We start from the raw sequence: 17,477 nt of genomic DNA, 5'->3' as shown, positions 1-17,477 counted from the left end.
GCTGGTCACAACTACCCTTGAAAGGTTACTACTCACTATGCTATTTATTTTCCTCCTTTTGCTACACCTCTATTTAAAGCCATTTTCCTGTTTTAACCCCTGAAATATTATCTGAAGGGAAGATCAACCTTGTACTGGGGCTGCCATCTTGGAGCACAATAGTCTAACATACTGTGAAAGAAGCAGTGTTTATTTACATATCAATGAGGTTTTTGACAACTGAATAATATGCTTCAGGTTAGGGTACATGATACAAAGCAGGGACTGTACATTTTTGCAAAGGCTGCATTGCTTTATATTATTGTTGAGAGTTATATTTTGTTTAACTGTTAAACTGTAAATAAATAAATAAAATAAAAGCAAAAAAAGTAAAGTTTATATGATGCATCAGGCACCCTAACTCCAAGCAAATGACACAGCTGTAAAAAAGTGGGCAATATTACTGATCTGTGAGTGTGCACTGCTTCTGTCACAGGCTGTGAGAATACCTGATCTCTAATATGGAGGCACCCAGTACAAAGAGGCGGAGCTTCAGTATCTGGCACCTTTAAGGCATTAAAAAAGGAGAACTGATTTTAAAACAGCTGCAGAACTAGGATGAAATGCAATAACATGGTGAATAGTTTTATTATTTTGCAGTTGAGCAGTTTAGTGTCCCTTTAAAGACAATTTTATATTCCATAGTAGGTATGTATACTTTAGGATTACATTGCAATAAGTCTTCACAAAATATTTATTTATATTATAAGGTTTTAAACTGTTACATTTGTTAACAAAATGTACAGGATTTTTCAAAGCAGAATCTAAGTAATCACCTTGAAAAGTCTAATGATGGTATTTGTTTCTGGCCAATCAAAGCAATCACTGTGTTGCTTGTAACTGGAAAAGGGAATTATAATTCCAACAACTTTTTTTTAAATGTTTCATACTAGATATAACACAACCTTGAGATAACCTAAGAAAGCATCAGCCCAAATTTATTGTGGATCACCGTATATTCAACCAAACAGAGATTAATAACATGATTGACATTTTTAAAATTTATTTATTGAAAAGGAATATGTGAATCCCCTGTTTTAGATCTCCTACTGATAAAAAACTGATAACAATAACAATCAGCGTATACCAATAGGAACTTAAAATAAAAATATGGAAGCAAACATTAGTATTAATACTAAACCCATCCAATTTTTTATACAGTAACAATAACAATCTATAATTCTCTAAAATAATAATTGACAAATAATACAAAAATAACAAAAGAACTGAATGATATATATATATATATATATATATATATATATCATTTATATAATCACAACATACTTTTACCCATAATTCTCTAAAATAATAATAGACAAATAATTTAAAATATAACAAAAATGTGATTTAATCAGCGGTTAATCAGCAACTGATAATCTAAAATTAATTAATCTAAAATCCCATAGAATTACATTAGTTCAATGCAAATAAAATATGAGCATCCAGGTATAAAGCCTTTAGTGTGGCTCTTAAGCTGTAGAAATAATTGAAACACTGATAGTGTACCTTGATAAGAATAAGCCAGCATTTATTCAATAGTATCTGCTCACCAGAATTGTTCATCAAGATTTGCTACACTAAACAGGTAAATCAGAGCTGGATTAGTGAAAATAAGATCGATCTAGTTAGTTTCCACCCCTTCTCAGGTCTTTCTCAAGACTGAATTTATTGCAATCTATAGTATGTTTAAATATTGTCTAGCTAGTATATGAATATAATTTAATAACTAAATAAAGTGCACATATAATATATTATAAAGGAACATCTCCCTTAAAAACAGTTAAAAAAACTAAGTACATGCGCATATAGAAATACTTTTAAATACAAGCAAACTAAAAACAAGACCAGTATCCAGAAGTCTTGATAAAACACAGTTCTATAGGGCGAAACTTGTTGACTAAGACCACTTGTAATTTCTGCCACTACAAAGAACCACCATATCTCCTGCACGCACCCTGAGGAGTTTTTATTCAGAACGCAGAAAGGTGTATCGCTGATACAGAGAATATAGAGGATTTACCTTGGAATCAGGAAAGGAACAAAGTTGTAAGTATATATATGTAACCGCTACAAATTGCAAGGAGTTACAAAACTGTCACTGGTTATATTGACACTATCCTACCAAACTCTTCTGATCTTTGACCTAGTGTTATGTGCACATAGGTCATGTGGGTATTACCTAGTTGCGGCTGCAACAAATTTCTTACTACTATTGCTCCTTGAGAGAAGCCCGCTACACCACCGCTTATAGAGTGAAACCCGTCATATCATCACCTGCCAAACATTTAAAGGGACACTGAACCCACATTTTTTCTTTTGTGATTCAGATAGAGCATGCAATTTTAAGCAACTTTCTAATTTACTCCTATTATCAATTTTTCTTCGTTCTCTTGCTATCTTTATTTGAAAAAGAAGGAATCTAAACTTTTATTTTTTGGTTCAGCACTCTGGACAGCACTTTTTTATTGGTGGATGCATTTATCCACCAATCAGCAAGAACAACCCAGGTTGTTCATCAAAAATGGGCCGGCATCTAAACTTACATTCTTGCATTTCAAATAAAGATACCAAGAGAATGAAGAAAATTTGATAAAAGGAGTAAATTAGAAAGTTGCTTAAAATATCATGCTCTATCGGAATCATGAAAGAAAAAAATTGGGTTCAGTGTCCCTTTAAGGTTTTTTTCAGCTCTCCAAGATGCGGAAAATATATCCGCAGAGGGATCCAGTGTGTAACTGTTGGAAACGGACATCAGGTCTTATTCAGATTATATTGAAACACAAGCACTTTACTAAGGCACATAATCTAGCCTCATTCTCTTGCCTACTTTTAAGACTTACACTATAAGTGGATGCCGTCTAAGAGACAAAATATGCTTTGTTTTTAGTTTGCTTTTATTCAGAAGTATTTCTATATTTGCATGCACTTAGTTTTTTGGCTGTTTTTAAGGGAGACGTCCCATTATAATATTTTATGCGTGCACTTTATGTAGTTATTACTAGCTTTGTCAATTGTATTATTTGCGTATATAATTATTCATGCTCTCAGTGCTGTATCTTTATTTTTTAGTATTGTGTGTTTCATATTAGAGTTGATTCAGATTATTTATATCTTTTTTATATTTTATATTTATATCTTTAACCCTTGGAGCACTTTTTATCCTTTCTTTTAAATATTGTCTAGCCCACAATCATAATAGCATGTTATTTTTTCCAAAATGTCTCAATGGATTTAGTGGTGTTGAACCTATGTAGATATTAGTAAATAGGGATTCAAATAGCTCTTTCATCTTTTATTTGCATTGAATGTCTATTGCATTTTTATGGGGATTTTAGATTAATTCAGTTTAGATTTGTTATTAATGAATTATCAATGGCTAGTTAATTTCTGATGAAATCACAAAACAAAAACTATTTATTTCTTAAAAAGAAATAATGTGTACACTTAGCAATCTTTTAAAAGAAATTAGATGTTAGAATGCTGCAGAATGCTTTATTATAGACAATGTGCCACTCATTTTCAGAGGTAAAATATAGGCCTGCAGAATGTATAATGGACATAAATCCATTGGTTCATTTATTATCCATAAACATTTTAGAGGGATTTCATTTTAAGTTTAATGTTTTTTTAATTGATAAAATTGGAACACCTGAGATCAGCGCTCCACAAAATCTCTGTAAAAAAAAATATATATGAGATGCTGTAATAAAAGTTGTTATGAACAAAATGATATGAGCATAGAAGAATCTATATAATTTATGTTATGTGAAATGCATTTAGTTTGTTTATGCATAGTTTTTAATGATAAAAAGTTTTGCTTATCTTTTTCAGGGTTTCTCATGAAAATTTATAGCAAAAATAAATAAAAAAATGCTACACGTTTTGCATTGAGAACTATCCCTAGCATTATTCTGAGTAAAGTAAAGTTATTTTTCACTTTTTTTTTTAACATGTAAGCCTTAAGTTCTTGAAACCCCTTTAGCCTATTTGGCACAGCAATTTTTTTATGCATGTTCAGATTTTAATAAACACAATTGAATCAGTTTAATAAAAAAATGACAATTATTACTAAACTCACACTATGAAGCGTGCACACAAATAAAATATGATCATCTGAATGTTGGTTCATTACAGCCAAACAATTGCAATAAAAAACGAACACAAAATAAAAGGTGTTAATTGCATCTATGAGATAAAAACATATACATAAGTCATCATCAGTACTGAATCAGATGCCATATTTTCCTTTTATGGGATAGATTACGAGTGAAGCATTAAATCCTCTAGGCTTTGACTTTTTGTGCTCGTCGGGTAGCACACGTATTACAAGTTGAAAGTAAAAAGTCTGAACATCACAACCGCATTAATGTTCCCCTATATATATATATATATATATATATATATACAGGGAGTGCAGAATTATTAGGCAAATGAGTATTTTGACCACATCATCCTCTTTATGCATGTTGTCTTACTCCAAGCTGTATAGGCTCGAAAGCCTACTACCAATTAAGCATATTAGGTGATGTACATCTCTGTAATGAGAAGGGGTGTGGTCTAATGACATCAACACCCTATATCAGGTGTGCATAATTATTAGGCAACTTCCTTTCCTTTGGCAAAATGGGTCAAAAGAAGGACTTGACAGGCTCAGAAAAGTCAAAAATAGTGAGATATCTTGCAGAGGGATGCAGCACTCTTAAAATTGCAAAGCTTCTGAAGCGTGATCATCGAACAATCAAGCGTTTCATTCAAAATAGTCAACAGGGTCGCAAGAAGCGTGTGGAAAAACCAAGGCGCAAAATAACTGCCCATGAACTGAGAAAAGTCAAGCGTGCAGCTGCCAAGATGCCACTTGCCACCAGTTTGGCCATATTTCAGACATCTTGAAAAAAGCATTTCTGCTGAAACGCGTAGATCGATGACCTGATCTGTGGAAGCTGGCCAGCCCTATCTTTGCCACACTGAACGTCTCATTCTGGACCACTGCAAAAAGTTAAAAAGGCAGTACGAGTGATCTAAATCACAGAGGAGTTGATCTGGATACTTGCTGTGTTCGAGCATAATCTGTTACCTGGAATCTTAAGTAACTGGATACATTTCCATTCAAAAAAACATCCACCGGCAACCTGACTAGGCTATTGGCGGAGGAGCGACATCACGTGAATGATACACGTCACAGTCGGATCTAACGGCTGACTCAGAAGACGCCAATATTCGGAGAAGTCAGGGAAAGGTATTTAAAACATCTACCTTTCGAATTCTGGTGAGTTTGTATACCCAACTTGGGGATTCTTAAAAAGACTTCTAACGGAATTTATTGCTATATAGAAAAGGAAAACAGTATTTATCATTCTGCAACAAATTATAGACTTATCGCCTCTATTCAAAAGTTTGGCAAGTAAGAGATACTAAGTCATATTATTTCTCCTACACAGACGTCGTAAACACTTTGCACACTTGTTTTTGAAAAAGTCAGTTTATGATACAAGCATTTCTCACAGCACTGCTGCAACATTTGTGTAGCAAATATCACTGGAAACAGTTGCAATTCATTGAAAAAAAGCATTGCTGCAAAAACTTTAAAGAAACACGCTGAAATATACCTCTAAAGTTCTTTATGTTGTAAAAAAGGTGCACCTTATTATAGATTACATTTGTTCATGTTATTAGTGTGTTGTATTGTATAATTAACTAATTTTAAAACAATCGATTAAATTAAAATTAAATATTTTAAATAAAATTGTTTTTTATTTTAATCACATTTCACATTTATGGTAGAGCTCTTTTGAGCGCACTCTTATCCTTTGTATTCCCATATTTCAGAGCTGCAACATCACTGGAGTGCCCAAAAGCACGAGGTGTGCAATACTCAGAGACATGGCCAAGGTAAGAAAGGCTGAAAGACGACCACCACTGAACAAGACACACAAGCTGAAATGTCAAGACTGGGCCAAGAAATATCTCAAGACTGATTTTTCTAAGGTTTTATGGACTGATGAAATGAGAGTGAGTCTTGATGGGCCAGATGGATGGGCCCGTTGCTGGATTGGTAAAGGGCAGAGAGCTCCAGTCCGACTCAGACGCCAGCAAGGTGGAGGTGGAGTACTGGTTTGGGCTGGTATCATCAAAGATGAGCTTGTGGGACTTTTCGGGTTGAGGATGGAGTCAAGCTCAACTCCCAGTCCTACTGCCAGTTTCTGACACCTTCTTCAAGCAGTGGTACAGGAAGAAGTCTGCATCCTTCAAGAAAAACATGATTCTCATGCAGGACAATGCTCCATCACACGCATCCAAGTACTCCACAGCGTGGCTGGCAAGAAAGGGTATAAAAGAAGAAAATCTAATGACATGGACTCCTTGTTCACCTGATCTGAACCCCATTGAGAACCTGTGGTCCATCATCAAATGTGAGATTTACAAGGAGGGAAAACAGTACACCTCTCTGAACAGTGTCTGGGAGGCTGTGGTTGCTGCTGCACGCAATGTTGATGGTGAACAGATCAAAACACTGACAGTATCCATGGATGGCAGGCTTTTGAGTGTCCTTGCAAAGAAAGGTGGCTATATTGGTCACTGAATTGTTTTTGTTTTGTTTTTGAATGTCAGAAATGTATATTTGTGAATGTTAAGATGTTATATTGATTTCACTGGTAAAAATAAATAATTGAAATGGGTATATATTTGTTTTTTGTTAAGTTGCCTAATAATTATGCACATTAATAGTCACCTGCACACACAGATATCCCCCTAAAATAGCTATAACTAAAAACAAACTAAAAACTACTTCCAAAACTATTCAGCTTTGATATTAATGAGTTTTTTGGGTTCATTGAGAACATGGTTGTTGTTCAATAATAAAATTAATCCTCAAAAATACAACTTGCCTAATAATTCTGCACTCCCTGTATATACATATATATATATGTGTGTGTGAATATTTATTTAAAAATACTTTTGAACATATTCCCCTATGTGAAAAACATTGGAATGTGAAATATTCATTCATATACATATTTAGACATGTATGTATCTCTATGTTAAAGCCCTTTGCATTCCTTTTTAACACCGGAGACCTCATATCTTTGAGCCCTTATAACTTTATAATGCAATATTTTTTTATTGAATAATTCGAATGAAACCGTGTTATTATGGGTGTAATTTATTTTATGTGTTTTGTTCAACTTTTTTGTCTTGCGTAACAGTTAACCAGAACTTTGAAGACACTTCTGATGCATGCAAAGAGCCATGATAAACCCCTTTTCGCTTGTGGGCAACTGTTAGTGTGTCACTCGTAATCTAGCCCTATGTTGGCTGAATTTTGCCTTTGCCTATATTTGTATTAAGGTGCAGTCTGCCAAAAATGTATGAATGCTTTACTCTCAGGATATTGGTCTAAGGAGACTTATAGATGTCATTGAAAAAAAACCTCAATGTGAGAGTAGGAAACCTTATATGTTTAATTAACAAAAAGGAAACTATATCTGCGGCACCACTAGGGCTGAATATATATGGGGTATCAGTCTACAAATTACGTTAGCAAATTAGAAACTATAAACATGTAGTATCGAAATCCTGTGGGATATATTTAATACGTGCTAAAAAAAACTTCTAAAAAACAATTAAAACATGACATCAATAGGAAGGGCAACAGTAAAAAACATGACAAAGTTTTAAAAAAATCACATATCCATACATACAAAAAAGATTAAAAGTTCATCAAAGGGATTCCAAGTTGGAATTGTGAATCCAATGATTACCGAAAGTGAATTGCGGTTGATCCGATTGGGAGTCCTTTCTTATTTTATCTGTCTGTGAGCTAAAAGTGTAACTTTTTAGTTACCGATTTCTTGGAGCTGTCACTGTGAATGAGAGATAGGGAAGTGGCATAAGCAAGGCAGTTATCATACAAGATTTTTCATTCCATTTTGTTGTCATAATAATAAATTGGTTGTTAAGAGATCAGTAACTGAAAAGTTACAATTTTAACTCACCGACGGAGAAAACAAGTAAGGACCAGGCAGGAAAGGACTCCCAATCGGATCATTCGCAATTCACTTTTGATAATCATTGGATTCACATTTACAGCTCGGAATCCCTTTGATGAACTTTTTTTATTTTTTTTGTATGTTGTCGTATGCATATGGGATTTTTTTAAAACTTTGTCATGTTGTTTTTTTTGTTTTTTTTTTATATATAAACATTTTAATTTGGACAACAGAAAATAGATTATCAAGTGATAATCATAAGACCTAACTGTCGTGTGAAGACTCTAAGAGGAACGGTATGCCTTTGTGTGTCCACAGCAGAACATAAATCAGTATATTTTAACACGGAATAAATATTATTGTTCACCTTAATCTCCCCTCAGAACATTGGGAGGTTTAAGGAGTTTCTTCAGTTACCTATTGTAATAGCATCTAGGTGATTATGAAGTAGTTTTGAGTGGTAAAAAAAAAATTGTATTTCGAGGCGACAGGGCAAAAAAAAGGGAAAAGGGGGAGATGGGGAAACAGCTTGATAAGTATGGAAAGCCTTAAAAGGCGGACCACACCTTTTGAATGTCAGCACCCTTGTCCAGACTCTGTTGTTCCCTATTTGTCTACTCTCGTCCAGTCTTCTCAAGCCACCCAGACCTGGCCATGTAATCCCAATTTACCCATAAATTTTAAAGAGTATTCTTCCATTGTGCGGATATATTCATTGATGTCCCTAACCATTCGAAATTAAATCTGGGAAGTTCCCAGCCAGCTTCTCGCTATGGCCAGCTTTGTGGCCAGAAGGATGATAATGCACAATGTTCTCTCCGGCTGGGTCAGTTTTCCCAGCCCTAGGTGAAAAAGGGCAGTGTCTGGTGTCAATTTGTGGATTAAGCCCATTTGGTCTAGTACCGTCGCTACCTGGTCCCACACTTCCCTTAATTTACTGCAACTCCACCAAATATGAAAGTGAGATGTTTTATGCCCCAAACGGACCACCCGAGGGTGCGAGTTCGGCAAGCTGAGCAACAGCACCCTGACCAAATGATCAGGGGATGGGTGTGGTGCGACCTGTGCCAAATTCCGGAGCTCAATTCATGTTTTAATGAAGGCCTTAGTAATAGGATTGTCCAGGCCCATAAGTGTATCAGCATGCTGTGGGACCCATATAAGGTCCTCAAGGAGTAAGCCCGCTGGGAGTACTGCTTGTTCAAGCTGTCCCTATCTAGTGTCCTTGGGCGGTGTCCCCCAAGCCGTTATATGGGAGAGCATGGCAGCTTTATAGTAAGTAAGAACATTAGGAGCTGCAAGTCTCCCACTTAGGATAGGTTTTTGCAGCTGTTGCAACGCAATCCGTGGGGGTATTCCCTGCCAGATAAACCTGATTATCACAGATTGGAAGTGATTCAAGGTATAGATCAGGATCATCAGCGGGATGCACTGAAAAAGGTATGTGACCTTAGGTAGTAACATCATTTTTACCAACTGAATTCTCGCTATCCACAAAATCTCAAATCTGGACTATTTAGCAGTAAGAGTCTCAAATTCTTTTAAAAGTGGGTCGTAATTGGTCTAAATCCCTTTTTTAGGGTCAGACGAGAGGATAACCCCCAAGTGTTTCAGATGGCTTGTAGACCAACTGAATGGGTAAGTCACTTTGAGAGAGCTGTGCCGAGGAAAATTTTTAAGGCCAGAGCCTCCGTTTCTGTATAGTTAAGCTTATAATAGGATAGATTGCCGAACCTTCCAAGAATCTCAAATACCGCCGGTAAGGAAGTCTCAGGTTCTGTGACAAACAGGGTAAGATCATCTGCAAATAATGCAAGCTTCTGTAAGGTGTCATGTATCAGTAATCCTTGTACTTCGTACAAGGCTCAATGATAAGTACAAAAAGGAGGAGGGACAGCGGGCACCCATGTCTGGTCCTGTTCATGATATCAAAGGGTTTGGAGCAGAATCCCTTCCCTCTAACCCTTGCAGAGGGATTGGAGTAGAGAGCCATGATGGCTGTGATAAGATAGACTGGGAAGCCAAAGGCTCTTAGGACCTTTCATGGTGGGAACGTGGTATAGGGTAAGAGAGGGGGAATAAAAGGGAGGGGGTTATAGCAGGGGGGACCTGCTAGAAGAGACTAGGTAGGGATAAGGTTATAGGAGATTAAAAGGCCCGTTGCCTCGGCGTGGCAGAGACTTCCTAACTCTGCCGTAAATATGCGGAGGACTCTGTAGTCCCCTAACCGCAAGTTATATGGTGGGGGGGGCAGAGCTAGCAATAATCCCAGCCTCCCCCGATCAAAGTGAGTTCAAAGGAACTTAAATATTTAGATAACATCATTAGAAATACATATATTAGATAAAACTGTAAACCAAACATAGTGTCAATGCAGACCAATTAAATACACAAAATGTTCAGGCCCAATCATAGGCAGTATATAGTAGATTAGATGTGGACACAGCCAAGGCGACCCAGGTCAACCATAACACATGTCCACATCCATACATAACTAGTTATATGTAATGGTAACTGTCATATAGTATTAATCAACGCATCACTTATTTGTGTCCCCAACCGCCCACAACCTGACCCTCCCCTTCTCCAATGCTAAGGCACCAATACTGGCTCAAGGAGGCAGATATCATATTATCATCACATCATGAGCGGGAGTGAACACAAACCTCCCCCTGAAATACCGGATATGAAAAGCAAAGTAAGGAAACTAGACCCATGCATATGCAAAACATGCTTGAGAACACTTTAACTTCTTTTGTAAACATGAGTCTTACATTGTGTCCCCATCTGGCAATGCACCCCTAGATTCATGGTTAGAGGGGTCTGTGCCAAGAAGGCTGATTTTTCTCTAATTGCACTCCATTGCCAGACGGGAACACATGTCCCCCCTCACACCTGCAATGGGAAAATAAACAGTCAAACAAAGTGCATATGTGAAATGTTAAGAATTTTAAATCACTATCTCCGACCTACAGAGCGGGGTCTTCCCCTCAGCCTGCCCTGAACAAATGAGAACAGTTAACTCTTTTTTTAGCAGTCCTATGACTAGGGGCCCAGCCAAGAGACTGGGTCTATATGAATCAAATGCCATGTCATCATCCCGCATATTATCAGTAAGATGTAAGGGCAAATGTTGCATGCTTTTAGGTAACACCCCATATCTTTGTGTTCCCAGTCCTCCAGTCTTTAAGTTCTAAGGCAAGAATACTAGCCCAGGAAGATGGGTATCGCAATCAACAACATGTCATGGGTGGGAGTGAACACAAACCACCCCCTAGAACACCTGAAGTGGAAAACATGGTATATAGTAAAGATATTAGACTTGTGAAAGCGTAGTCATACAGGGGAAAGCTTTAACCTTTTTGTAAACCTGGAACCTAGTTCCTGATGTCCCCATCTGGCAATGCATCCCCTCTCTCACAATTGACGGGGCCTGGGACTCTTATTCCAGCCAAAATGGCCGCTCTTTCTCTAATTGCACCCCACTGCCAGATGGGAACCTGTGTACCCTAACATATCTGTAGTGGAAATTTAAACATTCAGGTTAAGTGCATAAATACAACTGTAAACATTTTAACTTACAGGGGGAGCCATGGGACGTCCAGCACCTTAGCCGCCCCAATCCCAAACATCACATGGTGTACCCAACAGTATACATCTTCTGGTGCCAGTGGGTCAGGCATTTAACAGTGGGCCCCCCAGATTCCATTCTGGGGCATTTACCCTTAGATCAGAATTCCCCCTAGGCAGGTGAGCAGGGACATTGGGTTCATTCAGAGGACTCCTTGGGGAGGCTGGGGGTCCTGATCTTGGTGGTCCAGATACCATGTCCTCAAATGTTCCTGCCCCTGTCAGGGCGTTAGAATAGTATGTTGTGCTCCATCTTTCGTGACTATTAATTTAGTCAGGAACCTCCATCTGTACCTGATCTGCTTGTGTCTCAGGATTCTGATGACCTCTGAAAAGCTCCTCCTCTGTCCCAGGGTGTATGAGGAAAGGTCCAGGAACAGGGAGACATCCTTAAATTGCCCATTGAGCAGTGGGGAGCACAGCATAGCCCTCGTCAGTTTGTCCTTGTAGGAGTAGTAGTGTAAGCAAGCTATGGTGTCTCTGGGCTTACCAGGAGGAAGGTTCCTAGATCTCACTGTTCTGTGAATCCGGTCTATTCTACAAGTGTCGCCAGAAGCTGGGCCCAGGATTGACTGGAATAAGCACAGAGCATACTCTTCTAGGTCTTGTGGGAGAACTGACTCGGGGATCCCCCTCAGCCTTACATTATTTTGCCGCTTGACAAAGGGATAACTCCCGAAACATTGCTCTGCTGTTCACCTGTGTGTTCATAATAAATTTTTTTGTGCTGCCACATCTTTTGATTTTTTGTTATTTCGCCTGCATCAGTCTTCCAGGTCTGCCACTTTTGCCTCCAGGGATGATACTTGATCTGCCAGGCTTTGTGTTTGCCCGACCCAGTTAGTATGGTCCACCATGAGGTCCTCCTGTTTCCTTTCTATTATGTCGGTACGCTCATTGATGGAAGAGATATCTCGTCTTAGGTCTTCAAAAGTCAAGCGGTAGAGCCCCCTACTTCCTCTGGGAGTGCTGGAGCTGGAGAGCCTACTGTCCAGGCGATCATCAGGTAGGTCTGAGGTGAGAGACTGCTCATCTTCGGATCTGGCATTATCTCTGTCCCTATGAGGATGGAAGTGGTCCATCACGGTCTTCCTAGGCCCAAAGTTACCTTTTTGTTTTTTCTTAGCTTGTTGCGACATGCTGGGATGTCAATGCCTCTATTGGTACACCAGGTATAGTGGTTGATACTCAGATGCCATCTTCTTGAAATGGAAGGGGGGTATGCAGAACCCTTTAAACTGACAATTGGTTAACAGGTGAGCCCATGGTATGCAAAACTTAGATATCCCAGGCAAGGTCTTCCCTAGGAGGGTGTCTTACATATCTGCTGTGTACTTTATGTGCATTGAAGTGTACACTCCGCCTTCATGACCAATGCCTGAGAAACCACCTACTATATGGCCCTCTCCTGGGGAGGTTGTCACCATAGGACGATGTGGGGAAAAGGAATGGGGATATGACCCGCTAACAGTAACTCAGCGGGAAAGGGAGGAGAGGGCACAGTGTATATCTGAGGAAGCAAGGAATCGTTAAGTAGTATACATAGGTAACCCCTCAAATGCATATACATTAAACAGGCAATGAGAGCATAAGATTACGGTTGTACAGAAAAAAAAAATGACACTACACTTTGAGAAGATTGCTCAAAGACACCTCAGCTGTCGCAGCAGCTATTGACATATGCATATATCATGTAATGGTATTACTGAGTCCGGGCAGTTTGGGTGCAGATTGTTAGTAATATTTTTTTTTAAAGAGAGATCCTTAACTACCACGTGGTGATGTTTGTGTAGGGTGGTTATTCTCGCCAGTACTCACGATATCTTATGGTTCCGCTTGGTCTCCCTCCAATAGGTTTTTACGACCCACACTATGTCTCTCTAATGTACGCTGCCTTTATGTGCGTTGCCTTCAGGAGGGATGTGCCGTTATGTTTTTCCCTTCTCCCCTCAGGCAAGATGGCGCCGGCGCTTTCACGCTTCTTGTGGTTCAACTGTCCGGGTGCTGGGGCGCAGATTGTGTCCCCACATGCTGTTTTGGCCGACACCGACCGATCCCTGGATGTTTGGGACCTTATGACTGTGTAAGACTGGTGCGCTGTAGGCGGCTCTATTAAAACTTTCAGCCCTCAATCCCTGCTGCTGCTCAGTAGCTCCACCTCCATGTCCATGGTCAATTTTTTAAAAAATGTATTATTCCAATTACTTTTGAGGTACTACTAGCACTGTTTGTGCCATCCAGCTGGTCCTCTTGCAAGAAAAATAGTGATGACCACAGCAATAGTGATGACCAATCAGCCAATCAGATTGAGCTTGCATTCTATTGGCTGATCGGAACAGCCAATAGAATGCGAGCTCAATCTGATTGGCTGATTGGATCAACCAGTCGGATTGAACTTGAATCTGATTTGCTGATTCCATCGGGCTGAAGTCTTGATCCAAGCGGCGGCTGAAGAGGTCCATCATCGGGCAGAAGTCTTCATCCTATCCGGGCAGAGGAGGACATCCGGACCGGTAGACATCTTCATCCAAGCCGCATCTTCTATCTTCATCCATCCGGAGCGGAGCGGAGCCATCTTCTTCCAGCTGACGCGGATCCATCCTTTTCTACCGACGCCTACTCGCCGAATGATGATTACTTTAAATGACGTCATCCAAGATGGCGTCCCTCGAATTCCGATTGGCTGATAGGATTCCATCAGCCAATCAGAATTTCCCTACCTTAATTCCGATTGGCTGATAGAATCCTATAAGCCAATCGGAATTCGAGGGACGCCATCTTGGATGACGTCCCTTAAAGGAACCGTCATTTGTCGGGAAGTCGTCCGTGAAGATGGATGGATCTGCGCTGGGGGTCTTGAAGATCAGCCGGTCGTCATCGGATTGAAGAACATAGAAGATGCGGCTTGGAAGAAGATGTTTGCTGGTCCGGATGTCCTCTTCTGCCCGCTTGGATCAAGACTTCAGCCGGAGGATGGACATCACTCTTCAGCCCCCACTTGGGCTTGGATCAACACTTCGGAGGCTTGGATCAAGACTACCGAGGACGGATTGGTGAACCTGGCATGGTGAAGATAAGGTAGGAAGATCTTCAGGGGCTTAGTGTTAGGTTTATTTAAGGGGGGTTTGGGTTAGATTAGGGGTATGTGGGTGGTGGGTTGTAATGTTGGGGGGGGGGTATTGTATGTTTTTTTTTACAGGCAAAAGAGCTAAATTATTTGGGGCATGCCCCGCAAATGGCCCTTTTCAGGGCTGGTAAGGTAAAAGAGCTTTGAAGTTTTTTAATTTAGAATAGGGAAGGGCATTTTTTTATTTTGGGCGTCTTTGTTATTTTATTAGGGGGCTTAGAGTAGGTGTAATTAGTTTAAAATTGTTGTAATATTTTTCTAATGTTTGTAAATATTTTTTTATTTTTTGTAACTTAGTTCTTTTTTATTTTTTGTACTTTAGTTAGTTTATTTAATTGTAGTTATTTGTAGGTATTGTATTTAATTAATTTATTGATAGTGTAGTGTTAGGTTTAATTGTAACTTAGGTTAGGATTTATTTTACAGGTAATTTTGTAATTATTTTAACTAGGTAACTATTAAATAGTTATTAACTATTTAATAACTATTGTACCTGGTTAAAATAAATACAAAGTTGCCTGTAAAATAAATATTAATCCTAAAATAGCTACAATATAATTATAATTTATATTGTAGCTATATTAGGGTTTATTTTACAGGTAAGTATTTAGTTTTAAATAGGATTAATTTATTTAATAAGAGTTAATTTATTTCGTTAGATAAAAATGATATTTAACTTAGGGGGGTGTTAGTGTTAGGGTTAGACTTAGCTTTAGGGGTTAAAAAATTTATTAGAATAGCGGTGAGCTCCGGTCGGCAGATTAGGGGTTAGTTATTGTAGGTAGGTGGAGGCGACGTTGTGGGGGGCAGATTAGGGGTTAATAAATATAATATAGGGGTCGGCGATGTTAGGGGCAGCAGATTAGGGGTACATAGGTATAATGTAGCTGGCGGCGGTGTACGGAGCGGCAGATTAGGGGTTAATAATAATATGCAGGGGTCAGCGATAGCGGGGGCGGCAGATTAGGGGTTAATAAGTGTATGGTTAGGGGTGTTTAGACTCGCGGTTCATGTTAGGTGCAGACTTAGGAAGTGTTTCCCCATAGAAAACAATGGGGCTGCGTTAGGAGCTGAACGCTGCTTTTTTGCAGGTGTTAGGTTTTTTTTCAGCTCAAACGGCCCCATTGTTTTCTATGGGGGAATCGTGCACGAGCACGTTTTTGAATTTGGCCGCGTCCATAAGCAACGCTGGTATCTAGAGTTGCAGTGGCGGTAAATATGCTATACGCTCCCTTTTTGGAGCCTAACGCAGCCATTCTGTGAACTTTAAATACCAGCGGTATTTAAAAGGTGCGGGAGAAAAAAAGCCAGCGTAGCTAATGCACCCCTTTGGCCGCCAAACTCTAAATCTAGCCGTTTATTTGGTAGCTTAATTTTAGTTTAATAGTTATATTAGTTTAATTGTTAGTTTAAACTTAGTTTTTTTTTAATTTGACAGGTTAGTTTTAATTTAATTTAAGATAGGGAAATTGTAATTTTAATATAAAGTTAGGGGGCATTAGGTTTAGGGGTTAGTAGTTTAAATGAGTTTATTGCGATGTGGGGGGCTTCGGGTTTAGGGGTTAATAAGTTTATTATAGTGGTGGCAGTTTTGGGGAATGGCAGAATAGGGGTTAATGAATTTTCATAGTGGCGGCGATGTCGGGAGCGGCATATTAGGTGTTAATAACATTATGTACGTGTTGGCGATGTCGGGGGCGGCAGATTAGGGGTGTTTAGATGTGGTTTTTATGTTAGGGTGTTAGGTTTAAACGTAACTTTTTTTTCCCCATAGACATCAATGGGGCTGCGTTACGGAGCTTTTCATTCTGCGATCGCAGGTGTTAGTTTTTTTTCTAACACTCTCTCCCCATTGATATCTATGGGGAAAGCGTGCATGAGCACGTCAAAACAGCGCTTGTATTTTGTGCGTTATGGAGCTCAACGCAACCATATAGCATGCACAAGCCAGCTGTTTGAAAACTTGTAATGGCAGCGCTATGGAGGGTGAAATAATTGCCATTGTTAAATACCCTCTATCGCGCATAACTTTTAATCTACCTGTAAGTAAAATTAGGTGCGTCTGTGTTGGAATTTAACAGACACAGACACTGTTATGGAATGGTTGCCATGCATGTAGAGATGATGATTTAAGAAAAAAATTGAGTGGTCTCTAATTTTTTTCCAGAGCTGTATAGAAATATGTATTTAAAATAAAAATAACATGTATGTAAATATACAGTAAAACACATGATTAAATATTATTATATAATTATTATTTACACACACACACATATATATATATATATACTGTATATATATATATATATATATATATATATATTTATACGCTGTGTTTGGTGCAACTTTTTTTTTAATTCCTAATCCTTTACACAAGATCTTCAGTCACAACGTGTGCAAATTACACGCCCACTATATTCTGATATTGCTAGCGTGCCACTTGTTATCTAGTCCATTATCTTTAGCATCATATAACAAGTCATACAATTCTCTCAATTGTCTATTGACCAGATCAGTCTTAAGTTTCTTATATGTAGTTTCATCATTAATTAGGCTATACGTTTCAGCCAAATAGTCAATGGCATCAGAAAGGCAGGAATAAGTGCTGACAACAATTTGAAATAGAGGGAATAAAGCCTCAGATTACATAAACACATAAAAACATATGTCTATACATAAATTGTGGGCAA

The sequence above is a fragment of the Bombina bombina genome, chromosome 1 (assembly GCF_027579735.1).
Source record: "Bombina bombina isolate aBomBom1 chromosome 1, aBomBom1.pri, whole genome shotgun sequence".
Classification (NCBI taxonomy): Eukaryota; Metazoa; Chordata; class Amphibia; order Anura; family Bombinatoridae; genus Bombina; species Bombina bombina.
Note: the sequence above shows the minus strand (reverse complement) of the source record.